This window comes from Pongo abelii, chromosome 7 (assembly GCF_028885655.2).
Source record: "Pongo abelii isolate AG06213 chromosome 7, NHGRI_mPonAbe1-v2.0_pri, whole genome shotgun sequence".
Classification (NCBI taxonomy): Eukaryota; Metazoa; Chordata; class Mammalia; order Primates; family Hominidae; genus Pongo; species Pongo abelii.
Window position 1 is genome coordinate 23286293 of NC_071992.2, and position 27435 is coordinate 23313727.

General features: G+C 45.1%; 1 long non-coding RNA gene across 1 annotated transcript in view; it reads right to left on the minus strand.

Annotated features, from left to right (window-relative positions):
• Nucleotides 1-521: 521 nt before the first annotated feature.
• The window catches only part of LOC134761911 (uncharacterized), a 137252-nt gene continuing 110338 nt past the window's right edge, over nucleotides 522-27435 (minus strand). Inside the window, exons 3-4 of the long non-coding RNA XR_010141068.1 lie at nucleotides 8790-8976; nucleotides 522-886 (exon numbers count right to left, since the gene is read on the minus strand). This is a non-coding gene — a long non-coding RNA (uncharacterized LOC134761911). The remainder of the gene's footprint in view (nucleotides 887-8789; nucleotides 8977-27435) is intronic.

Genomic DNA, 27435 nt, shown 5'->3' on the forward strand with positions numbered 1-27435 from the left:
GCAGCAGAAGGACATAGGACCTTTCTTGAAACCATGGTAGGGTTTCAAACCACCTTGATACTAAAGCAAGAACCCTCAACCTGAGGTCATTCAGGCCTGGGTGCTGCCTCCAAATGGCATCTTAAATGTCCCTTCATGGTTTCAGTGAAGCCCCTGGTTGGTCTTCATTCCAGAAGCCTTGCTCCAGGGCTGAGGTGCTGTGTGCCTCTCTCTGTCTAGAAGTGTCCATTCACCTCCATCTGGGCAGTGGCATGGACCCCTTTCACCGCCAGAACCCAGATGAGTTATTTTGAAGGGTTTTTTAATACTTCATGTCATGTGATCCTCACTGCACCCCTGCAAAGTGGGCAGAGCAAAGACAATGATCCGCATTTAACGAAGTAAAGAACCAAAGTTCAGAAAAGTGAAATGGAGAGTCCCAGATCTCACAGCTGGTAAGTGGCCAAGCACAGGTGTGTGACCCAGTGGCTTAACTTCATGGCTGTTTACACCACGCCACCATGTCCCCAGACCCCACTGTGCCCAGGAGAACACTCCGAGTCTATCAGCAACCCTACAGAGACGCCGAGTGGAAAGGCGATGGAAGACAGGGAAGGGGGTTATGACAAGCAGCCACTCCCACCTCCAATTTCATTTTTATTTTCTCAGGGTTTGTTTGAAGAGGACATTTCCTGGTTGACTTCATTGGGGCTGGTTTTAGGGGGACTTTGGAAGAAAGAAGCCCAGTCATCCTCTCCCCAGGCTTCTCTTTCCTTTCTTTCTTCTCTTGTCTTCTGGAGACATCCCTCCTCTTTGCTTCCTTCACAGTCACACGGCTTTTAAACAACCCCTGTCAGCCTGATGTGTTGGTAATTTTGCAGTCTGGGTGACATTTAAATGCACAGTCCTGGAAGAAATCGCATGGATTTGGATACACCAGAACACTAAATTTAACCAACCCAGAGGTCCCTGGGGGGAGTTGAGTAGGAGGAACGAGAAGGAAGAGTTCATCCTGGGAACCAGTTCTGCAAAACGCAGGTGTTGGGCCACCCCTGGCCTGCCCTTCTCTGCTATCAGGAAGTAGTCAACGGAGCTCCAATCAGCCCACATTCACCTCGCACTATTGTCAGGTGGTTGCTCTGAAAGGCCCTAATCATTTCCCCTATTGTCTGGTTTAACACAAAGCAGTGCAAAGCACTGTCAAAGCTGCATCTCTCTCAGCAGAGAACCCTGAGGTATGTTGATATGTGTGTGTGCAGACATGTGAATTCACACACACCACCCCCACGCATACACACACTCACACAGGTTAAGAGGGGATGTGGCAAAGGGAGGGACACAGAACACAACCACCCCATCCCATCTCTAATCTTCCCTCTAGAATGCGAGTAATGAGGAAGATGCCTTGACTGTCAACCCCCACAGCTCCCCAAACAGGCAGCTACTCTGAGACTCTGCACTGAAAACGGATGACCAGTGTGTCCTCGTGCCAATTCAGGGAACATGTGTGGCTTAATCATGTTAGAATTCAGAATCACCAGGATTTTCTCCTTGCCTCAGTTTCTCTTTTTGGCCATCAGCTCTTAAGCAATGACACAGTAACTCAGGTTCACTACTTTCCTCCATTCAAGGGTCTCTTGGAAATTAAGCAGAACCCTTTGAAAATAAAGAAAGGTTAGACCTGCCCATAAGATTTGAGAAAGTAAATAAATGATCTACCAAAATGTACTTTTCATGTGGAAATGCTAAAGCCCTTATAAAATGTCACACCCTGGGCGATGTTATTGTTCAATAAGATGCAAGGCAGGGGCCAGATGTAGCAGAGTGAAACAAATTATTGTCTTAACAGCTGGAACCAGGATGCCTCTTAGAGAAGGAACAGTCTTTGCTTGGAAAAATACTTCTTGAAAGACGCGGTGTGATAGATGGATTGTAGTAGCAGCCCCGGCGTTTCATGGCTGTTGCATCCATGCCCTTGGGTAGTGCCTCCCACGCTGACTCTGGGCTGAGCCATGCAACCTGCCCATGTGAAGGGGATGACAGCAAAGTTGATGCAAACAGAGGTCTGAAAAAGATGCTTGCATGTTTCCGCTCTCTTCAATCCTGCCCCACCCAGAACATAACTAGAGAGGTACAGGAGACCCCTGGCAGGGGCTAGTACCCTTCTGGAGAGATATGGAAGACCCATGGCAGGGGGTGGGTCCTACTGCTCAAGGGCATCCCAGACCAGCTGTAGGGTAAACACACCTGACACCAATAACCTCAGCATACCCTTAGAATGACCCTGTGTGGCAGATGCACCTGAATACGTGTTTCGAGCTAGGGAATTCAGACCCAGCCAACCTGGAGATGCATTCCTTGTCTATGAGGAATATTTACTAAGCTCCTGGCCCTTCCTGTGGAACATGGGCCAGACAGGGGATTGAGGCCCTGAATTTTGGGTTAAATGAAGGGTGCCAGGTAGAGGTCTTACGGGGAGGGTATCAAGTGAAAATGCTACATAAACTGCATGCTGTTTCCAAGAGCTTGTCGTTTTCCTACACAGCCTACCCACCATGGAGCCATGTGTTTTTCCTGCCCCATCTGCCACTGCTAAGCCATGCAATTACCTTTTCCAGCCTACCGCCACTGGGCTTTCTCCCCTGTATGTAAGCCCCTAATAAAACCCCAAGTCTCCTTATGCCTGTAATCCCAGCAGTTTGGGAGGCCGAGCCGGGCAGATCTCTTGAGGTCAGGAGTTCAAGACCAGCCTGGCCAACATGGTGAAACTTCATCTCTACAAAAAATATAAAAACTGGCTGGGCATGGTGGTGCATTCCTGTAATCCCAGCTACTTGGGAGACTGAGGCAGGAGAATTGCTTGAACCCAGGATGCAAAAGTTGCACTGAGCTGAGATCGTGCCACTGCACTCCAGCCTGGGTGACAGAGCAAGACTCCAAAAAAAAAAAGAAAAAGAAAAAACGTTTCATCTTGTTGCTGGCTCTGGGTCTCTTCTTCAAGCTCTGGAGCCTGGTGCCTTTCCTACTGAGGTTAATAGGGGATCTGCACAATACCAGGCACCCCCACAACCATCCACCAGTCAACAACCTGAGCATAAACAAGCCCAGCCAAGATCAGCTGAGTCTAGCCGCAATCAACAGGCCCATCCCACTGAAGCACTGACTCATCCAAAATAATAAATGACTATTGCTTAAGACACAGAATTTTGGCATGATTTGTTACATGGCAACAGTCGGTTAACACACATGACCTGGGAGGGCACTGGCTAATAGGAATCAGGGAAACTAAAGGGGTCACTAAGCTGCAAGGAACAAGAGTTAGGAATAGAAGAGGAGAAAGTAGAGAAGGAAAGAAGAGGGGAAGGTAAAGAGCAATGGCAGAAGGAATAAGGATTCACAATCGCTCACATGTAATGCTAATTGTTTGTGTTACTTAATATATCCATCCTTTAGTCAGTGAAGTCTGCCTCATACATAAAGGCCTTGTGGGTATGAGTGAAGGAGTGTGTTTATAAATCATAGAAGGAAGATGAGTTCCACGTCTGAGTCAACGCACAATGCAACAGAGACACTGAGAAGATCTGTAACTAATTTGGTTGCAGCACAAGCTCAGAAGCAAAAGGGTTCATGAAGACGTAAGTCCTTCTGGAGCTTACAGAGGAAAGCATCGGGCTCTCCCCAAAACATGGACCTCCACGGCATGGAGTTCATGTCAACCTCTCCTAGACCTTAAAGGCTGGATGTTCCAGCTGACACCCAGGCCACGTGCCCAATGCATGCTCTTAGGACTCGTATTTTTGTGAGCTCCATGCTAGGTAGGATGAGATTGAGGAAGTACCAGGCCTGCATTCTCACTTATCCTAGCTCATCCTCCCAATGAGTTCAAAAAGCCAGCAGCATTTATGAAGTATACACATACACATACTCACACACTCACACACTCAATACACACATGCCTTTCCTAAGCTTTCTGGAAGTCTCCCAAACAAAAGGGAATTTATCATAAAACTAGTGAAACTTAGGCTTCAGAGATCCTCACTACCCCTTCGAAGTCCAGTATCCAATTTCATATGCACAACGTATTTTTTTTTCCTTCAAAGATCATGCAAGTTTCAAGCTCCATAAAGCCTGGATCCACCCCTACTCTAAAAGATCCAGTCAAACATCTGGCTCCCAAACCAAATTATTCTCACTTGGAACCACATGGCGGCACAGTGGGCTCGGCTTGGGAGGGGGACCCCACCCTGCCCAGCCATCAGGAGCAGGGCACACAGACCCCTACCCCATGCCCCACACGTCTGCCAACATGTGAAGTCATTATCCATTTCCATCCACAATTAAGACCTCTTAAACATCCCCATCCACAGGTGGGTGGAAGCAGATATGGTCCTACAACATTCAAAGATGCCAGAAAAGCATGGGTCACGTTTCCTTTCCCTTTCCCTTCCTTTCCTACCCTCCTCTCTCCTTTCTTTTTACTACCCAATACCTTCTCTCAGGACCATCTCATTCACTCACATGGCTTCAAGCACGTCTTCCCACAGACACCTAAATCTCAACACATCCACAACTGGGGCATTTCCACAAATACCTAAACATGACCCTGAATCCCCTCTCCCAGAGAACACACAAGTCAGCACCAGGCACTCCATCCACAGGCCTAGAGTGATACACTTCTTCCTCCATCCCCTGCCCCCACGTTCCATCAGTGACAAAGCTTTTCCGTTTTCTGTTCAAAGCACTCCTGCAGCCCGTTCCCTCCAGTCCACGCTGTGACCACCTCTGTTCAGGCCTCCATTGTGTCTCCCCTGGGCCATTGTCCCTAGATAGGTCCCCCTGAGTCCAGTGTCACCCTCTCCCTCAGTCATCCTCCACACAGCCAGGGGGCTCACCCAGAAATGAAATGTTACTCCATCCTACTGTAAGCAAAATTATTCGGCAGTCCTCCACAAACTACCAATATCCAAGCTCCTTTACTTGACATCAGAGGTCTTTCGTGACCCACACCACCACGACTACACCACCATCCCCTTCCCAGATGCTGGTATCTACAGCCTCTCATATCCCCCTCACATCCCCCTCTGGCTCCCTGGCCTCCAAGCTATCTTGCTGTTTCCTGTCTCCTTGATACCTCCTCTTCTTGAGGGGCCCTGTGCCCCACCTCTATTTCCATTCCATCCATCGAGCAAACACTTGCCCATCCTTCAAGGCCCAACTCAAGCTCAACCCCCTCTATGCAGTCTTATCGGATGCCCATCCACACCTCCCTTCCCCAAGTGGACTAATCACTCCCTCCTTCGAGCTCTGGTTTTACCTAGTACCACTGTCATTATTGCATCTGGTATTCAATACAAGTTATGTAAATTACACATCTCCTGGGGTCACCCGAGTCCCTTTAAGACTGGCGTGGGCCCCAGTTCTTGGCCAGTGGAAATCTCAAACCCACTTTTGGATTTTTATGACTTCCTGGGAAGCTGCATTCTCCTAGTCACCAATGATTCTGGCCTTTTTACCTTTATTGCCCTAAGTGAAGACTGCATGTAAATAAATAAATATTCACACAAAGCACCAATGAGTATTGTAGATTATTCCTTAAACATCTTTCAGTTATCCACACCTGGAACATTTTATTACATCTTCACCCCAGAATCTTCAACCCAAAGATTAACACTCGTTCATTGGCTTCTATTTCTACCCCCTCCCCACCTTCTCCCTTTTCTTGTTCCCATCCCCTCCACCGAGATTTCCACCAAAAGCCCCAAATTCTTCACTTCTCACTGTGCAGATCACTTCCTCATCCTAGGTCTCACAGCCAAACTCACTGTAGAATCACATCAATACAAAAAAAAAAAAAAAAAAAAAAAAACGCCACCAAGGGTCATCACTTCCTTAGATCAAAGTGGTGGCTGTAAAAATAAAAAAATAATTTCCTCTCACACTGTCCGTCTCCCCCATAGACTCTGCCCTCCTGAGAGCACAGTGAGGTCTTGCTCACCTTTCTATCCTCCCTGCGTAGCACAGTGGCTGGCATGTAAAATGCATGCAAAAAATATTTGTTGAATTAATCAATGAACGAATTCACACATGACTCCACATGTCAGCCCACCCCTTACACTCTGGTTGCCTGAACCAGAAGCGAAATGGTCTAAGCAGAGAATGGAAGTCTGGGGAAAGATGGGTTTGAGAAAGGAGGGACTTCACGGTGAGGAATACTTTTCCTCCCTTCATCTTCACGATTCCCCGTCCTGAAAACCAGTCTCTTTCTCATCAAATGATCACCTCAGCCACCTTCAGTTGTGGTTCAGCATATTTCTGCGTGAAATAAATGTTATTTTCTGGTGCACCCAGGTTTCATTAGTCTTCCTGTCAGGGAAAATCAAAGCAAGAGAGGAGAGGCGCCTGGCAGAAAGTGGCCTCTTGCTTATGCCAGGAGGAAAAGCATAATGTTGCCCATGGAAAGAGAGGGAGGAAGACAGAGAGAGATGGAAAACTAACTTCCTCATTTAATCAAGTCGAAACACGGATTACATGAGGTTGAAAAACAGTTACCTTGTTCTCGCACCAGTCTCTTGCTCTGTCTGGGACTATAAAACCCTTTTGCGATTTTATCTTTTCATAAACTTTTATTGAATCTGATGTTCAAGGGGACATGGAGGATCATCCAATTAAACTCCCCCCTCTAATCCTACTCTTAAACTCCAGCACTAAACTGATGGAAGATTAAAAGCTAATAAAGATGACAAATGAGAGGTTATCAGCAGGTTGATAAGGGAAATAGAGTCGGGTGGGGATTTGCCAGAGGGGAGTGAGGGCCGATTCTGCAAAACACAGGGGTGGACGGAGATTTCCTGGTGGCAAACTCGAAGAATTCTGAACAGATGCAATATGGATGCCCATGACAAGGTCCTGCTCAGCGATGCTGCAATCTTAGGGTTAAGACAGCCTGCCCAGGACAGGGTTATATAGCAGGAAGAGGGTTGGAAGTGGCACGGAATTACTAGGGTTGAAATAACAATACTGCTCATACTAGCCATAAACCATGGGTGATGCTAACACACTATTCATTGTACAAATATTGTCATAAGGATGGCCATAGAACTGTCCTATGTAGAGTGCCAACCACATGCCAGGCGCTATCATATGCACTGTGCATTCGTTCTACTGAGGATAGAAGTCATGTGTGAGTGGAATCCTTGCCCATTACATACATTAGCAAACTAAGGTTCAGAGCAGGCAAACCATTTTGCCAAAGCCCATCAGTAACTGGCAAAGCCAAGATTAGAATCCTGTCTTTCTGAAAAAATAATCCCCACCTCATGGGGTTGTATTAAGGATGTCATGCAAAAAGACAATGGTGCAGGCTTTGTAGTAGCCACTGAAAGTTTAGTTTGGTTTCCTAGACCCATATCTTGTGACTTGAACATCTGGAAAAGAATCCATATATTCCTCACCATCACCACTCCCAAAATGCAAGTTTTAACGATAAGGAAAGTGAGAGCAATTTTTTCAAACATCATGCCATATAGTTTATATCAATTCATTTAATCATTTTACAGGCATCAATGAAAACATTTCTTTGCCAGAGTCTTTCATAAATATGTATCAAACTAATCCTCACATCAGCCCTGAGAAATAGGAATTATTTCTTCATTTTAATTAATGAGTAAACAGAGGCTTAGAGACTCTAAATGATTCTCCTAGGATTACAAAGCTAATAAGTAACAGGGATGAAATTCAGACCCAGGTGTGCCCTGATGCCAAAGTGCTAATTCTTTCCACTACACCTGCCTCATTGGTGGTCCAGTAATGGGGATGAGACAGAGATACCATTAAATAACAAAATACGGCTGTGTGGCCTGCACCCTGCAAGACACCCACACTACCATCATCATTTCTCCAAAGGAAGGCATTTCAAAAAAGGATTCATACAGAGGGAAGCATTGTTTTTTTGGCTTTCTGGAGGTGGTGAGTTACAGATGTCATAGGGAAGGGGGAAAAAATAAAATGAGTAGATGCTCAGAGAAGGAAGGAGGGGGCCTGTTGCGGGGTTTGGAGCACCCCAGTGTGGCTGCACTGTGTGGGTTTCAAGAAGGGAATATTGGACACATAAAAAGGTTGGGTGAAACCAGGAAGACCTTGACTGTTACGGTAAGAAGATTTGAGAAAGCGAGTTAAAAGCTCCATGTTGGCCAGGCATGGTGGCTCACACCTGTAATCCCAGCACTTTGGGAGGCCAAGGCAGGTGGATCACCTAAGGTCAGGAGTTTGAGACCAGCCTGGCCAACATGGTGAAACCCCATCACATGTATACATATGTAACTTACCTGCACATTGCGCACATGTACCATAGAGCCTAAAGTATAATAATAATAAAAATAATAATAATAATAATAATAATAAAGAAAAAGAAAAAAAAATACAAAAATTAGCCAGGCATGGTGGTGCGTGCCTATAATCCCAGCTACTCGGGAGGCTGAGACAGTAGAATCTCTCGAACTCGGGAGGCAGAGGTTGCAGTGAACCAAGATTACACCACTGCACTCCAGCCTGGGCGACAGAGTGAGACTCCGTCTCCAGAAAAAAAAAAATTTAAAAAGCTCCATGTCACACCACTGTTCCCTGCTTCTGGGGACATCATGTCTCCCAAGAAACTGTGGCTCAGGTGCCCTAGGAAATGAGCAAAAGCGACAAGGCTCCTCACAGTGGGACAGAAATGGCAAGTTTCTCCCGAGTGGAGTGAACCGAGGTGTGGCTGGAAATCAAGCAGTCAGGACTTCCACCCTCAGCCCCGCCCCTCCTAGCCCACTCACTGTGTCTGTGGCCTTGCACGGCTCGCCACTTGGGACGTGTCCTTCTGTTCCTGTGGAGGATGAGAAGGCTGAAGAGATGATTTCTTCTTATGGGCAATCCTATCAGTGCTCAGAGAAGAATTCACTTTGGCTTAAACCGCCAGGCCCCTGCAGTCTTCCAAATTCTCAGGCCCACATGCACTCGCATCTAAGGAAGAAAGGGAATCTAACTTTTTCTGAGCCCTGACTAGATACCAAGCCCCGTCAACCATATGATCTCATTTTAACATCACAGATGCACCATGCAGCTTTGATTAACCTCATTTTTACAGACAAAAAAAAAAAAATCTCTGAAGCTCAAGGACACACAGCTAGTTCAAAGTCTCATTTGCCTGACCCCAAAAGCATGAATTGTTTTCACTACATCAATGATTCTCAGTCCTGGCTGGTCATTAGAATAACGTGGGAAAGTCCCACCCCAGGCAAATTGCTGGCAGTGCAGTGCAAGAACTGGTAAGCTGCAGAAGCCCCTTGGGTGATTCTATTTGCAGCCAAGGTTGGGAACCTCTGTGCTAATGTTTGCTTCTCTCTAAGACAATAGCCCTTGAGTCTCATCAACCACAACCCCCATCCCTAGCCTCAGCCCCACCCACCAAGTAAACCCAGTCCAAGTCTCCGACTCTTTTTACAAGTTAATATTCATTTCATCACATTTAATTAACACAGGGAAACTGGAGCTGTCTCAGCTTCGCACCCAGCTAGCAGGAGTCCACGCCTCCCTTGGAGTTCAATCACGGCACTGTCTTACGCAATTAGCTTCCTTCGCCCTGATCTGAAGGGTCTGTGCCCATAAATATCAACCAATTTTATTGATATTTGTAATTAAAACCACCCAACGGGTCACACTCGGTTGAGCAAGTTTGCAACACACACATCCATAATGGGAACATGAGCGCATTTGTATTTGACATTTGATAGATAATAATCCTGGCCATTTCTCATTTTCAGAACATCCTGGGGGTACCAGCTAATTAAGCCTAGCATGTCTCCTGGGACGGACGTCGTTCTTCAGACATACCCCTTTGATTGTCTTTGTTTCTGAAGTTTCAAGGAAACCAAGGACCAAAAAAGTGGGGTGACAGGCTAAAACCACAGAGAGAAAACTACATGGGTACTAGGTCTGATCTTGCCAACTTCTCAAGTTTCTTCTCCAAAGTTCTCTCTATATCCTTCTAAGGATAAAACCAATGGCATTAAGAATGAGCTCCAGGCCACCCTTGGAAGCCCCAGTGCTATTTCTCTGGAGTTATTTCTGCTGCCCCAATTGGTCCCTTCCATCCATAAAATTATATGGACAAAGCCTAACTCAACCCTGAGTTCCAATCTAGAGCTGGAGTAAGATCTGCCACCACCAGCAGCACCACAATCTCACCTCTATCTTGGCCCAGTTGTAGCTACACCCACAGGTTGTTTGAGATCTGGTTGGGTGGTTTTTACCTGAAAATTACCAACAAGTTCATCTGTGAACTCCCTGGAGACCCAGAGCAGGACTCTGCTGAAGGCTCTATCATGGAGCAAAGCTGGTTGCTGAGCACGGGCCCAGCATAGGCTCGGGTTATTAGATCTGCCCACTTCCCATTTTCCCTTTGAAATCTCATCACTCGAATATACCCAGTGAGATTCAAGACCTTTTCCCAAATCCCCTAACAGCATTCTTATAAGAAACAATCAGTCTTCAAGTGAGTTAAAAGGAAGCCATTCTATCGTCAAGGGCAGCCTCTTGAGTGCCTTGGCAGGAGGATTATTACTCTTGTGACCTAGAATAATCCCTGCATTTCCAAACCCCACAAGGGTAGAAGGGAATTCCAGCAGGGAGGAGGCCGGAAGAACAGGTGGAGAGAGATAGCATGGACACAGATGAAGATAGACTGCCCGGCAATGGTGGAGGAGGACATTTTTACAGTATTATGACTTATGACACACCTGTTTCCAGAAATGATTTGAGACCATTACAATAATAGGCACATATCCAATAAAGCCATTAAAATAGAAATAAGGAGGACCTATAAATGTCTGCAGAGGGTGACATTGAAGAAGTCATGATTCCCATTATCCCAAGAGCTCAAGTAGAAACAGTAGGTTGAGAGTGAGCATGAGGTGATTCATTGATCATTGGGACAACTAACTCAATTATTCAGGGACTAACGATTCAATTTGTGATTAATCTTGGCCTCTGGCATCGGCCCTTTCTCTCTTCTGCTGCCTAACTAAGAGGAATTTTGCTATCCAGCATGCATACATCCAAACGTAGCCATGAAAAGGGATGAAATCAGAGACTCTTACAGTTGGAAAGGATTTAATACATCACTTAGGAAGGCTTCCTACTAAGTCCAGGAGTTCCTTTTAAAGCTGTTGTTTCAGAAAGTTGTGCAGCATCAACTTGAATACCTCTAAAGACAGGACACTCACCACCAGATGAGGTATTTCTCATGAGGGTCCATTCTACTGCTAAACAATCCGATCATTAGAAAACTCCTTCTTATATAAAGATAAAATCAAATCCCTTAAAAAATCAAGCCGTTATCCCAAACTTGATGAATCTTCAAAATTACCTGGGATGCTTTTGAAAAGAGATTCTTGTGGAAGTACAAATTAGTACACCACTTAAGAAAACAGTGTGGCATTATCTGCTAAAGCTGAACATATGCACCCCTATGACCCTACAATTTACTCCAAGGCATACACTCAACATAAATACTTGCACATGTGCACCAAGAGGCCAGTACAAAAACATTCTCAGCAGTGTCAGTCACAATAGTCAAAAACTGCAAGGAATCACAAAGTCTGTCAACAGTAAAATGGGTAAATTTTGATATATTCATAAAATTGCACATCCTAGAGCAGAGCTGTCCAAAAGAACTTCATATGATAATGGAAATTTTCCACTCTGCACTGTCCAAGATGGCACTCATTCATCACATGAGGCCACTGAGCACTTGAAATATGGCTCGTGCAAGAGAGAAACTGAATTGTTTATTTTAATTAATTTTAATTTAAATAGCCTCATGTGGCTAGTGACTACTGTATTGGTTAGCACTGTGTAAGGGTGGAACAGTGAAAAAGAACAGACTATACAGAGTAACATGAATGAAACTTATTCAGTGAAAGAAGCCAGACCCTCCCAAAATGCCTACTTTTTATGACTACATTTATATAAAGTTCAAAAATGGATCAAATGAAATTAAATGTTTAGGGATGAGAAATTAAACACCAGCATTTGGGAATGCCTGCTTCAGAGGTAAACTTTGGATGGGAAGGAACAGAGAGGGTCTGAGGGGAGTTCCTGGACCCTGGCAGTGTCCTATTTTGTGGATGTGTAGAGATGACACAGGTGTTCGCTTAGTGATAAATCATCAAGCCATTCTTTGTTCTGAGCACTTACCTATATGTGCTTTATATTTCACAAGTTAAAAAGGGCTAAAATACAAATTGTCTTGGCAACACTTTTGCAAATCTAAAATTATTCTAAAGTTACATGCTTATTTTTTTTAAACATCCGTTCCCAGTGCTCTGCTCCAGATGTGTTGAATCAGATTTTCTGGGGATAGGTCCTAGGAATCCATATTTTTCTAAAGCCCTGGGGTAATTTTGTTGCACAGCTTGGTGGAAAAGCATGGTTTCTCCTCCATGAGGAAGCTCTTCAAGGCTGAAAGTCCCCAGAATCTTCTCCTTTTCCTACAATGCTCCTGTTTCCAATTCCTAAGCAGCCAGGTGTCCCCTCTGGGCTCACTCTCGTGGGTAATAGCTCACTTCACTCTTCCTGGCCTGGGTCCTGTGGCTTCCTGCTCTGGTTGGCCCCTTCCACACAAGCCAAGGCAAACCCAGATGTTCACCACTTGTGTTAATAGCAGGGGAAGGATGAAAAGGGAGAAGCCTAAGAGTGACTGAGGGGGAGGTGAAAACTCCTGCTTAAAAGGAGAGTTCAGAATCTTGTTTGTTCTGTGTCCCAGGCCTGGTTAACCACAGATAATGGCACGCATTAGGAGTGTAACCCTCGACCCGTCCGTTGAGTGGGCAGATGTGTGCAGGGTCCTTATTTGCCCTGTGACCTGCTTGATCTTTCCACCCTGGAATCCAGTTTTCCTCTCCATGCAGCAAACTGCCTCCTTCAGGCCCTTCCTTAAGGTGTGCATTTTTCAGATAAGCCCTGTTGCTCCAGCAAAGCCACAAATACTGGAAATTTCTCCACCTCTCTGTTGCGCTTGGAAACTGCAGGTCTCAGGTATTAGGAAGGCAAGGTTGACCAGGAGGAGCAAGACACAGGATTTCGCTAGAGAGGGAGCTGATGGGCATATACCCTGAGCCAGGCAGGTGAAAGGTCACATTCTAGGAAAATCAGCAGAAGCAAAGAGAAGCAGACGGTAAATAATCACTGATCTTGTGTGACCCCATCAACTTGGAAGCAGGCAAGCTGGGCCACTGTTCTGCTCGGCTCCAGCCTCCTGCCATCAGTCACAAGACATGCTTGAGTTACGCAGTGCCCAGCCTGTGCAGCATATGTGGCTGCTCTGTAGGCTGGGTAGCTTTTTTAATTGCCATTATTAGAGGAAGAAACTGAGGATCAGAGAAGCACTGGGACTCACGCCACATCTCCTGGCTTCAGCCCTGTGCTGTTACGACCACAGTGCCCATGCCCCAGTGGCTTCTGTTGACAGACCTGTGCTCACAATCAAAAAGATGCCCCATAAAAACCCACTGGGCAGTGATCAGCAACTCACCTTCTCTAGGAAGAGAGAGGACTCAGGTAATGCCAGAGAGGCAGGGCTTCAGCAGTCATGGTGGCCTCCATGCCTGGCTTCTGAAAACCATAGCTAGAGGCCAGTCAGGTTTCCAGCATCAGGAAAAGAGCCTGGGGAATGCATGGGGAGGGAAAGCCAGACTCCACCTGCAAGGAACACACTCGCTGAAGGCAGAGCAGGACATAATTAAGCCTAATTGTGTAAGCCCTGCCATGCCTTCGAGTGAGAGGGATGCCAAGGTCTCGTGTTCCCTTCCGTTCCATGCAGCCTGTGCATCCCTACCCGAAGGTCACCCTCATTAACGCTGCCAAAAAAAGCCATCCCTCTCCACATCCACTTGTTCCACTCATAATAGGACCTCTTGCCTGCTGCCTGGGCAGATTAGGCCAGTGAATGCATGTACGTCAGTGTGTCGGTGCGTGGGTGTACGTGTGTATGTCTGTGGCAGCACGTGTGTCTTTCATAGCTGCATGTGTTTTATTTTCTTCTGGTATTTTATGTGTTTACATAGTCAAAATTAATGGGATAAGGTTGAGATTCAGATGACATCACATGGGTGACTCACATCTTGATAGATGGATAGATTTTCCTCCTCTGCATTCCTTTCAAGGTAACCTTGACTTGTCACACAACCACTGGGGGATGCCAGGAAGAGGGATTTTTTTCATGGACATTTGACTTGACCATTACAGTTAACAATCCTGGCTGTGGGGAAAAGGGCAGGGAGCAAAGTCCGTGGCTAGTCCTCACCAGGGGCAGAGAGATGGGCTAATTAGTGAAGTCATCACTCCAGCACAGGCAAATATTGAGTACCCTGACCCTCCTTCGCAGGACCACCAAGGGGCCACCTCATTGCAATCTGCATTGCTCTCGCCCCTGGAAATGACCTTTCTTCAGCCACCCTTTTTATGGCTCACCCTTTCCTCCTGGAAAGTAAACAGGTACTGAAGGGGAAATAAATAGTTATAGCAGCTGGAAAACATTGCAACAACAGAACAAGGTTGCAATTATGCAATCATTTCCGCTACTAGAATTTCTTTGAGGGAAATTTTCATTGGGAAAACGCAAAGGAGAGGGGCTGACTCATACTCTTTTCAGACTCAACTCGCCCAGAATGCAGGAACCCACAGGTCAGACTGACAAGGCAGGATGACCTCTAATTTTCAGAGTAAAGATACCAATGAAGTCTTTTTCTCCTCGCTCTTTCTGCCTGGTGTTTCTCCATCTTTGCACCAGCTCATTTTTCCTGGGGTTTGGGGAGCTTTTCCTTCCGAAAACGTTAACTTGCAGACCCAGAGCCAAGTTAAATCAAGCGATCTAGGTTTTTAAAAACAAGCTGCTTGTTTGTTTGTTTTTATGCTAGACTAGCTCTAGAAGCAAAACTCTGTCTGTGTATACACAAGGCAGAGCAGTCAGCCTTTGTCATGCAGTTTAGGGCAGTCATGGTCACCCACATCACCCGGTAGAGAGGACACAGACACTCAGACTCCAGAACTGGAAGGGCTCTTCTGACCACCCTGTGCAATCTTCTCTCCTCCCAGGTGAGGACACAGAGAGGTAAAATAGTCACACCGCAGTGAGTGACATCTGAAGGATGAAAGTCCTGAGCTTCTGAAACCTCCAGCACTGAGCTCTTCCACACGCACTGTTCTGGATGCCTTGAACTCTCCTCAACCTGCTTAGCAGCAATAAAAATACTCTGCAGTGACCGTTTCAAGAGCTCCCTCTGGCAAATCCAGAAAAATGCCAAACTCTGTTTTTGTTGTTGTTTTGTTTTGTTTAGCAGAGCAGAAAAGTCCTGTGAAGATGAACTCAGAAGGAATGTGTAAGTCAGTCGAGGGGGAAGGGACATCTCTATATCCTATCCAAGAGCTCTCTGACCGAGTCAGGAAGTCTTCGCATTTGTGTCCGCAAAGACCTGGCCCCATCCGTCCACCCTTCCCTGCTGAGAAGTCCCGTGACCCTCTGAGGTAAGACCTCAGCCTCTGCTCATGCCCTGTAGAACCATCAACAAGGCAGATGATGTCCCCAGGCCCTCCCACTTTTTCTTTCTACCCTTTTGTTGTCACCCTGATCCTACCTCCATGTCATGTGAGTCCCTGTCCCCAAACCGAAACCACTTTCTACTCGATCTTCCCTGGAATCCACTCCATGCTCTTGACCTGAGCTCAGCCCCTATGTCAATATCCCAGCCTTTTATTAAGACCTGTTGCAAGCTCCACATCCTCACTGGAGCTTGCCTTAGTTCCCCAATTGGAGCCAATATATCCTTCATTGTGTGTTTCTAGCCCTTTGTGTTTCCATTGTCATGTGATAAGTGGCTCCCCAATGCAGAATTGAGTTATTTATGATGACATTCTTTACTGGAAGCTCCTTACCTGGCCTGGCCATTTTTAGAGGAATCAGAATCTTAACTTTGATTGTCAGTAGCCTCCAACCCAGTAAGATTCACATAGAACTATATATATGTGTGTGTGTGTGTGTGTATACATATATACACACACACACATACATACATACACATATATACGTGTCACATAATACATATATATATACACACATACACATGTATGTATGTATGTATATGCAGGTCTTTTCCTTGGGATTTTATGAAAATGACAAATAGATTGGTCAAAAGTGAATTCACACAAAGTCGGAGGGACAACCAGGTTCGGTTTATAGCATATACTGGTCTAAAGAGAATTATATGGCCATAGAGAAATACTGATATCCATCTCAGCTTCTCCACCCTATGTGGCTAGAATAACCTTGAGCAATGGCACTAGTGGGAAGATCTCTGCCCACTCAAGATTCTCTTCTGCTTGTGCAAAGCTGTCCTCAGAGCCAGGTGGGCCCCTTTTTCCTCAGGGCCCTTGAGGCTGTGACCCAACAGCTTGGTACTGACCTCAGTACTTTCCCTTAGTACTCAATCTTCATCTGATTTTCTCCCCAGGCTTAGCTTTTCCCAGTGTTCCCTGCAAATTTGCCAGCTGCCTGCTTTACTGAGATGGGAATGGCCATTTGATGCTGTAACTCAATGTCTCTTTAACCAGAGATCTCTGTCTGGGTTTCTAACACCTCCCTTCTCTCTTCAGCATCCACATGATGAGGGAATTTTTAACTTAGTTTGGAAGGAATCCACTTCTTGAACTCTAAGGTGAAACAGATTCCCCATTGTGCGGTGCGCTACTACAGTACACTAATATTTCCCGTGAGACATGTCTACACTCCTCCCAGACACAAAGAGCTAGTCAATGGTATCATTTGTCCCTTCAAGGCAAATACTACTCGTAATAGTACTGAGCATGTTCTGCCCTATATAATAATAATAGTAAGTCTGTCCTTTCACCGTTGATAAAGAAATTACACTGCCATCTCCTCTACATATTGTCACAGCAGTCCTATGAGATATCAGTATCCCCATTTTACAGTTGACAAAACCAAGGCTCAGAGAGGTTGCATGACCTCCATGTGATCAGATAGTAAGTGGCAGAATTAGAACACAAACCCAAATCGTTCTGTCTTCAAATCCTTTATGCCACACTGCCTTCTCTTTGTAGCTTCTTGAATCTCTCTTTTCCCAAATCTTAGAGGCCCCAAGTAGCAGTCCCTACACTGATACCATCCCTCATAGCATATAGGTATTTTCTCTTCCTCATAGCACAGTAGGTCTGTATCTCCTTTAATCCACGTATGACCCCACAAACATTTACCAGGGACCTGCTCTGGAGACTGCACTAGGATAGGTACTGTGGGGCTTGCAACCTAGTTGTAAGGTTCCCAAGGCTCTTGAGCCAATAAATAAATCTATCTCCAAATATTATTGATTGAGAGACAGTTAAGACCTGACCCACCCACACACCCACTTCCAGGGATATTTTCATTTTAGCAGGGAAATTCTAGCACCCACGAGGACTCCCAGTGATGGAAATTCAGACTCTGGAGTAGGCCGGTGGAGGAGACATTTGGGCCAAGGGCTGCCTTTTAGATGTTTTTGGGTTTTTTACAACAGCACTTTTCTCTCTTTGTTTGTCACACCCTCCAGTGGCTATCTACCACTAAGAGCCCCTGTGCTTCTGTGATGGCTGCCCCTTGCTGCTTTTTTTTTTTTTTTTTTTTGATGGAGTCTCGCTCTGTCGCCAAGCTGGAGTACAATGGCACAACCTTGGCTCACTGCAACCTCCTCCTCCAGGGTTCAAGCGGTCCTCCTGCCTCAGCCTCCCAAGTAGCTAGGACTATAAGCATGTGCCACCATGCCCATCTAACTTTTGTATTTTTAGTAGAGACGGGGTTTCACCATGTTGGCCAGGATGGTTTCGATCCCTTGACCTCATGATCCGCCTGCCTCGGCCTCCCAAAGTGCTGGGATTACAGGCGTCAGCCACTGCACCCAGCCCTTGCTTTCTTTATTTCCTGCTATACCTCCAGGGCTCCAGGCTTCCTAACTTGGTTTGGAAGGAACCTGCTTTTTGAGGCAAGACCTCAGCCTCTCTGAGGCAAGACAGCCGATCCTCCCAGGATCCAGAATGATTCTCAGGGGCAGGACTTCTAAGAAAGTTCTCTTCAAGGGCAAGCAGGACATCTTCCATGTGCCTCTCCCTCTCTGTAGCCCCTGCCAAAAGCTGTGTCTTCTGATTACAGGAAGGAGCTGCTTCCTCCTGTTTTCTAACTAGAGCCCTTCTCTGACCCTAATAACAGGGCTGTTCAAATCAGCAGCTCCATTTTATACAGCCAGAACCACACAAACTCACATCAGCAGGTCAACCACAGAGCTACATTTAGCAAGGGCAGGTAAGATTTAAGGAGAGAGATGCTGTGGAAAGGGAAGCAGGCAGGCAGTCAGCCACGAACTTGACTTCATAATGTTGTCCAGAGCCAATGCCAATGATCAGTTTTATGCTCCTTAATAATAATCATCATCCTAACATTAAAGCTGATTCCATCATCTTCTGTAATGATCCTGGTTTTTTTCTTCTGAATTTATAATTTACAAGCACTTTGACCCACAGCATCTCATTTAATCCTCATAGCAATCTTGTAAGGCAAATATCATTATTATTTTCAGAGAAATACAGAGGAAAGATGAAAAAAGCACAGGCCTCAGAGTCAGATCCTGGGTTTCAGTCCTAGTTCTGTCTTTCCATGGGGTCACTCTGCCTCCCAGACTATTAAAAACCTCCATTTAATTACTACTTGGAGATTCAGGAGATAGGATTCAGCTCCTTGCAGCTTAGGCAATGGTTTCGAGGGCTGTGAGACACAGATGTATTTTGGGCCTTGTTCTTTTGAACAAGCACCTGAATGGCTTGTTACCACTCCTGGCTGCGTTGGCGTACAGGCCTGCCTACTGTCGAGAACAGATAGGTAAGTATCCACCTCTCTGCGGATGATAGCTGTTTGTTACCCAGAATGGGCGTGGTTGCAACAGACAATCTGTCTGGCAAGCTCGTTTGGGTCAGAAAGAATGGCTTTAGATCAACCCCTCTAAAACCAAAATCATCCTTACAGAAAAACAACCTTCAGCATTCTGTTGCCTCAATGATTCTTTACTGCAATTCAAATGGTTCAGTTACCAGGGAATAGAATGTGTAAATAATTCATCTGGGTGGTTTTACCAGGAAGCTACCCTGCTCAAAATCTAAAATTCTAGTGGGCAGCATTTCCCAAAGCATGTTTCAAGGATTCTTTGCAAAGGAGGTTTGCTAGGGGTTGACTTGTGTTCCCCGGAAAGATACGGTGAAGTCCTAACCTTGCTTTCTCAAGTACCTGTGAATGTAAACTTATTAGAAAACAGAGCCTTTGGCCAGGTGTGGCGGCCCATGCCTGTAATCCCAGCACTTTGGGAGGCTGAGGTGGGCAAAACACTTGAGGCCAGGAGTTCAAGACCAGCCTGGCCAACATGGTGAAACCCCGTCTCTATTAAACACACACACACACACACCAATTAGCCAGGTGTGGTGGCACACACCTGTAATCCCAGCTACTCGAGAGGCTGAGGTAGGAGAATCTCTTGAACCTGGGAGGCAAAGGTTGCAGTGAGCCAAGATCACACCACTGCACTCCAGCCTGGGTGAAAGAGTGAGACTGTCTCAAAAAAAAGCCTTTGCAGATGTAATAAAGTTAAGAGGAGGTCATTGTGGATGGAGTAGGGTGAGAACTTAACCCAATAGGACCGGTGTCCTTATGAGAAGAGGTGAGAGAGACACAGGGGAACGTCCTGTGACAGCAAAGGCAGAGAACAAAGTGACGCAGCTGCAAGCCTCAGAATGGCAGGAATTGCCGGCCACCAGAAGCCAGGAGAGAAGCCTGAAGCAGGCACTCCCCTAGAGTCTTCGAGAGAGCCTCGCCCTGCCAACACCTTGATCCTGGACTTCTGGGCTCCAGAACTGGCAGACAAGGCATTTCTGTTGTTTTCAGCCACCCAGTTTGTAGTACGTGGTTACAACATCCCTGGGAACCTCACACAAGGTCAATGGCAAAGTAAGCTTTACAAATGATGAGTTCACCACTGCCCTGAACCCAAAGAACCTGAGAAAAAACCTGATGCCCCACCCCAGACCGCATCAATCAGGATCTCTCAGGGGTGGATATTTCTTAAGTATTTATTTATTTATTTATTTATTTATTTTTTGAGACGGAGTTTTGCTCTTATTGTCCAGGCTGGAGTGCAATAGCACAATCTCGGCTCACTGCAACCTCTACCTCCCAGGTTCAAGCGATTCTCCTGCCTCAGCCTCCCGAGTAACTGGGATTACAGACGCCCGCCACCACACCTGGCTAATTTTTGTATTTTTAGTAGAGACAGGGTTTTGCCATGTTGGTCAGGCTGGTCTCGAACTCCTGACCTCAGGTGATCCACCCACCTCGGCCTCCCAGAGTGCTGGGATTACAGGCATGAGCCACTGTGCCTGGCCTCTTTTAAGTATTTATTTAAGGCTCACCGGGACATTCTGATGCACAGTGAGGGTAGAAAACTACTGAGCCACACAAAATGAAGCAGGTCTCCTTGCCTGTACATTTTTTAGCACTGCTAATATGCTGTGAATTACCAAGAGGAGCTATTTAGGTTGCAGAACTTCTCAAACTTGTTTGACCACAAAAAAAAAAAAAAAAAAAAAAACACCTTTTTATTGACCATCTTCTTGAAGACACATGTTTTGCAGAACACGCTTTGGAAAACATTGGTAAGTTTTATTGGGCCTTTTGTGGTGTCAGGAAGTACGTGGTAACACCTGCCTTGAAATCTTTCCAGGTCAAGATTATTGCAGTGATGGTCCATGTTACAGAACGTGGCTCTCTTGCATCTATGTGTGCATGTTCTGGAAGAGATCAGAACTCATGGATGAAGCGTGAAAAGGACTGAGTCTAAAAAGCCAGTCATATGTTTCAAACAGACTCCTTTATTTTTCATAATATGCCTTGAACCTATTCCTGGTCTCATTGATTACCAAGGCATAAGGCTCTGTCTTTAAATACTAATAGTGGCGAGCTATGCTCATCCCACTGAGACCACAACTTTAAATAGCCTCTGTTCAAGCTATCTTAGGCAGAGTTACAAAAGTATCATGTATGTGATGTGCATGTAGGCATATGCATCACATTTGTTTATGCAAGACGTCCCAAAGCTCATGCACTCCACCCATCCCACCACACAAGTATTCTTAACCTATGGTTTATGGGTTGAGAGAGGCCCATGAACTTAAAGAAGAAAAAAATATATCTCCCATTTTTCACCAACTTCCTTTAATTATGAATGTAGGTGACAAATGACAGGAGGATTAGCAGTGCCTCAGACTCTGTCACCAATTAAAATAGCAGACTTTCATACCATATTACATTACAGGGGTCGCAGACATTTCAAAATATCATGTATACTCGTCATTTCCTAAAAACTATTGTTTATTTGACAATAGTTTTTTTGACAATAGTTTTATTGTTTATTGTTTATTTGACCTGCTGCTAGATCTTGTTATTCAATGCATTAATGAGGAAGCACATGTATTATTTATCACAAATCTATTTTTGTTTAATATTTTGATCATTGTTTTTCAACATAACTGATTTCCTTTGCAATCATGTGTATTTGATTCTCTGCATTTAAAAATATTATTCTGGTTTATAAGCATCACCTGACTGTCAAGGGTCCATGGCACAAAATAAAAGGTGACGAATCCCTGTTCTAGATCATCTACTGTACATAGATCAACTAGAACACTTGTTGAAAATAGAGACTCCTGGCTCTTACCCTCAGAAAATCCAATTCAGTTGATCATAGGTGGGAACCAGGAATCTGCATTTTTAAAAGCATACCAGAAGATACTGGTGCAGATGTTTTGTGGACTGCATTTTGAGAAAAAGTACTCTACTTATTCTTAAATTTACTCAATAAGATTATCAGCCTCAGGTCCTTGAGTAATGTTGTCTTAGCTTGTTAACTATTTTGGCGGTTTACACTTCATCATTATGTCATTGACACACTTAGAAGACAAGTAGTGGCTATGTAAAATCTGATGCTATGACCATTGTCAAGATATCCTCATGTTCATGTTATGAGGTTCATAATCAACCTCATAACAGTATATTTCTATGAAGATCCCTGGTAGAACTTTTATGCATCTCAAATAAGAAAAAGCCAGGCTACCCCTAAGCAATTTTTTAAAATCTTTGAACATCATTAATCCTGAAATGATTTTCCTTTTCATATTGGCCACGAGAAGCTTAAACTCAATTTATGTCTTTTCTCTAGCAATCATTGAGACTCAACTCTATGTCTTCTCTCTAGCAATCATATGATATGCATTTGTAGCCAAATAATATTTTGCATGTCTTTGTTCATTCTCCATTCAAGCCATACTAGAAACCTTCATTTCCTACCTCTGGGAAGCATTGTTATAATAAAAAAAATAAATAAAAAAAAGAAAGAAAGCTGAGGTTCAGTTTATGAGCTTCAGAATAGGCTCGTGGTAGAGGGAATAGATGAGAAAATACATTTAAGTCTTATATCCAGGCACATCAACATCAAATGCCACAACCCTAAAGGGATTATGGCAGAAAGTGTATGCTAGAAATAATAAATATGGAATAACTGGTGAAGCTTCACACTACCCTGTTCTGACCATGAACTTGGAGGATGGGAATGCGGGCAGAGAAGCAAGCTGGTACTCACCTGGAACTCTGGGTTCTGATATCCGTTCTCCTTCTCAATAGGACTGCGGGTGCCAGAGAAGCAGAGACCTTGGTGCAGTCTGGGAGGCACCTCTCCAAGCAAGTCCCCCTACCCCACATGCCAGCATGCTGCACAGCTGTAATGAAAAATGCTGCCACACCCACAGAAAAAGAGGGCCTGAGGGAGCTCCCTGGGTTCTCTGCAGTCCCAGAGCGACAGAGGAGAAGGTCTCAAATGTTCCTGTTCACCACCCACAAATGCAGTTGACAGGGCTTCAGTAGACCCAAAGAGGCATGGTGGTTCAGACAGAAGATGCCTTAGCTAATCCTGGCACAGATCAACATCAGAAACCAGGTGGAAACACCTTATAAAGAACAGGGATTACTTTCTCAGGCCATGCAAGAAGGCATGCAAAAATGGAACTGTCTTAAGTTTTCCTAACTCAACTCACCTTCTGTTGCAAGCCTCTATTCTCCCTATCCATGCAAATTGGCTTCTAGTCAATCCAGATTTTTCCAGCCCATTGGGTGTATTTTCCCTCACTGCCTTTTCTCACTGGGGTGGCTCTGATGTTCTCAGGAGCCCACACAGTGCTGGAGCAGGCAGGGGGCTGTGGTCTGAATGTATGTGTCCCTCCAAAATTTATGTTGAAATGTAGTCCCTAATAAAATAGTGTTAAGAAGTGGGGCCTGTAGGAGGTGATTAGGTCACGAGATCTCCCACGTCATGAGTGGGATCAATGCCCTTAGAAAAGGGCTCCAGGGAGGTTGTTTGGCCCTTTTTGCTCTCTGCCGTCTGCCGTGTGAGAACACAGCAAGAAGGCACCTCTTTGGAGCAGAGAAGAAGCCCTCACTAAATCTGCTGGCACATTGATTATGGACTTCTCAACCTCTAGAACTGTGAGAAATACTTTTGTGGCTTATAAATTATCTAGATTAAAGTATTTTGTTATAGCAGCCACAACAGACCAAGACAGAAGGTAAGGGTTGCATCTATCTATATCCCTGGTCATCAGCTGTCCAGGTAGCCTCTCCTGTTGCATTCTTGTTTCTGTTGCTTTTTTACCATCATTCACACCCTCTTCGTAGTTTCTGCTATGGCCACTGGCCTTACCAGGGAATTGCGCAGTGTCTGATCTTCATAACCACATCAGCTTCTCCTGACCCCAGCCTGAGAGAGCTCTGTCTAGTCAGGCTGAACAATAGGGCTCCCCATCTGTTCTTTCCAGAAACCTTGTGCCCTGCATCCTTCAGGGCTTTAACTTTTGATCCCAAGCAACCCTTTTCTCTGAAATGTTGGTCTTGGTTATATATTTCAAAGATCTATTTTGTAATGCCAAATCTGACGTAAATATTGACTGTGTCTGCATTTCTGCTTGTAAGGATGGTGACCAGGTTGAGGGTTGGGCCGGGGGTTGGGGGCAGGGGGCATGAGACAGGGAGATGGGAAGGAAGGAGACAGAGGGATTATCAAGAATAAGACACTCGTCAATTAATGCCTCCAAATGCATTACTGGTACACATCTCTGAGTGTCAGCCCACCTTACTCCTGTGTTTATTAGCTTCCTACTTTTACCCTGACTTTTTTATTTTATTCTCTTGAATTTAATAGATGTACACACACACACACACGTGTGTGTGCATGTGCATGTGTGTTTAAGAGAGAGATTTGGCTCAAATCTTTTGCAGATTAAAGCAAAATACAGATAACAAAATGTAACATATCACAGGAGGAGCTCCCTAAGTTATGGCCATTATATTATCCCCATTTTACAGCTAATTAATAATAGATGTTCACTAAATCATGAGTATTTTATTAACTCCATGTTTCCAGCCAAGGAAATGAATCCAAGAGTTTCCGTTACTCGTTCAACATGATACAGCCCATGAGTGGAAGAACCAGTACACAAAATCAGACCTCTTCTGCCTCTAAACCTCCCGCTGTTTCCACTGTAACACATTTGTCCTACTCTAATGCTTTCTCAAGTGATTTTACATTTAAGCATCCAGGGGGTTCATTACACTTTGCTACCAGGGAAGGAAGGAGACAGAGGATGGATCTTCAGATGATGTTTCTTAAGAACCTTAAATTTCCCAGGTGAAAATGCTCATTGAAAACAGCTGTATTGTCAGCTCTTAATTATTGGGGACAGCCTGAGACAGGGATAGAGCAGCTGGATGAGATTCATAATTAATCCCTCTTTTGAGTCAAGAGTCTCAGCCTGCCTCTCTCATCGCTTCTCCTGCTGGAGCTGCCCATAGGAAGAAAATAGTTTCCTAAGAGGCTCATCTTCCAAGACTCAAGCTGCAGAGAGCTGTCCTGATCAGACGTCTGCATTAATGTGGCTTTGAAGCTGCAATCCAGAACAAAGGAGCACAAAGTAACTTAAGGAGAGAGTGGGGTGATCCAAGGAAGAGAATTTCAAGACACAGTATTTCACCAGAAACAAATGTTCAAACCAATGTTGCGGGTCTGGGCAGAGCCTGGGCTACCACTCACTGTTTTCCGGAATTAGTATCACCCTTGTTGGAGGGTGGAAGGGAGCTCCCGGTCTGTTAGACACTCTGAAAAGAGTCAATAATCCGAAGTGTCTACCAAACACCTACTTTTGGTTGTATTTGGGGAGTTATTGAATCAACCTCCATTTGTGAGTCTGGATCCCCAAGAAGGAACCCCCAAGGTCTTGGCCAGTGACAGTGGGGATGGCAGAGAGAGCAGAAAACTTGCTGCTTTGTTATAGAATTGTTCTTTCCAGAGCCTCAAACATTTACTAAGTGCCTACTATGTGACAGGTAGTGAAACCTAGCAATTACTGCAAACACAGGAGTGCCAACACACACATTCCAGCCTTTAGCATCAGAGCTTACAGAGGGACTAAGGGACTAATTGATAGGTAATACGTCATATATCAATCAATGCCTCCAAGTGCATTCCTGATGCATGTCTCTTGAACACCAGCTTTACCCCTGTCTTTATTATCTTCCTCCTTTTACCCTGACCTGTACCGTGGATGCCGCGGATAAATAAGCAACAAGCCACAGGTCATACTAGTACAAAAACCACACACTGCTCCTTTCTTCTCCACTTCTCCAGGCAGGAAGCTCATGAAGTGTCTGCCTCTGCACTCTGTCCAAAGCTCTAGAATGAGATACAGCCCCACATCTCTATGGCAGCTTCCCAGTGTAATCAGCCAACTCCAGCATCTGAGAGGGAGTTGGACAAAGACATATCTGAACCCATCATAGCTGATGGCACTGAAAAGAATGCAGAATTAATGACTGCAGGAGGAACAGGAGCAAAAAGACCAAGGGGAAGGACCTGGCCCAGCACATCTACAGATTTGCCAGCCCCACAATGCCCCAGTGGAGTCTCACTTTCCAGCTGCTGCTTGCTAACTGGTCTCTGAAAGTCTCTAAGGTTCCAGAAAAGAGTCACCAGTTTCTTTATCTTTAAATCTGCTGTAGCATAGGTGTTTCTGACCTTCCATCCATCTCCATGATCTTAGCTGGAGCTGGGGAGGCCTCTTCTGCCTCATCTCTGCCACCCATATGATTGGGACCCAGCTCTGGGGCTGGCACCAGGAAGCTTTGGTTTTATTTCTCTGAAACAAATTAACTTAAAAAAAAAAAGACATGTAAATAGAAAATCAACTGTGGGAGGTAAATTATAAGGCTTCCCCTGACACATGCCACTGGCAAACCTCTACCGAATGATAAAAGAGAATCTCCCTGGAAGAGGGAAAAAGGCAGGCACATGTCCTAACTGTGTCTAGAATTGAATCCCAGTAGTGGGTCTGTGTTCTACCTAGCCATTTTCTGTGGGAGCAAGACATTGAAAGTCTGAGTTATCCCGAAAACTAACCTGAGATCTTCTGTCCCCAAGGAAAAGGTCACAGGAAGTAGGGAAATGTTCCACTACCCCAGCTCTGTCCCCCTCTTATGGACACTGATCATGTTGATTTGGAGACCTCTCATCCATTGCTGTCACAAGGTATCCCCACACCTATCCAGGCTCTGAACTAGAAGTATCGATGCTATCACAAAGCAGCAAGCTTCTTGCTCTCTTTGCCATTCCCACTGTCACTGGCCAAGTTTTCAGGGTCCCTTCTTGGAGATCCAGGCTGAAAAATGAAGATGCATTAGAATAGCCAAGCTTTGAGAGAAACTAACAAACAGGTGTACCTAAATGCAGTTGTGAACCAGTTCATAAACTCTCAAGAGAAGGGAACTGTGAGTCAAACTAATGAAGCCTGAATCTGAACTTCACAGAAAATCCATGGTGCACTGGAGTGTTACATTCCCAGCCGGTGGTCCGATTATTTGTACACTTCTATACCTCTTGTTGTGCAGTCAATTAATCTTAATAATGAATCATGTAAGACAGGATTAAATATAACTTTTTACAGCAACCCATAATACTGATAGACCCTTTCCTCACTCCAGGCTGCCTCGGGACCTATGTTCCTCCGTGGTCTGGAATGTCATGGAATTTTAGACCTACCACGAGAAGAGGAAGATGAAGAGGAGGAAGAAGAGGAGGAGGAGGACAAATAAGAGAAAGAAGAAGGAGAAAAAGAACAAGAAGACAAGAAGAAAAAGATCTGTCCCTGGGGCTGGGCCCAGTGTCTCACACCTATAATCTCAGCACTTTGGAAGCCCAAGGTGAGCGGATCACCTGAGGTCAGGAGTTTAAGACCAGCTGC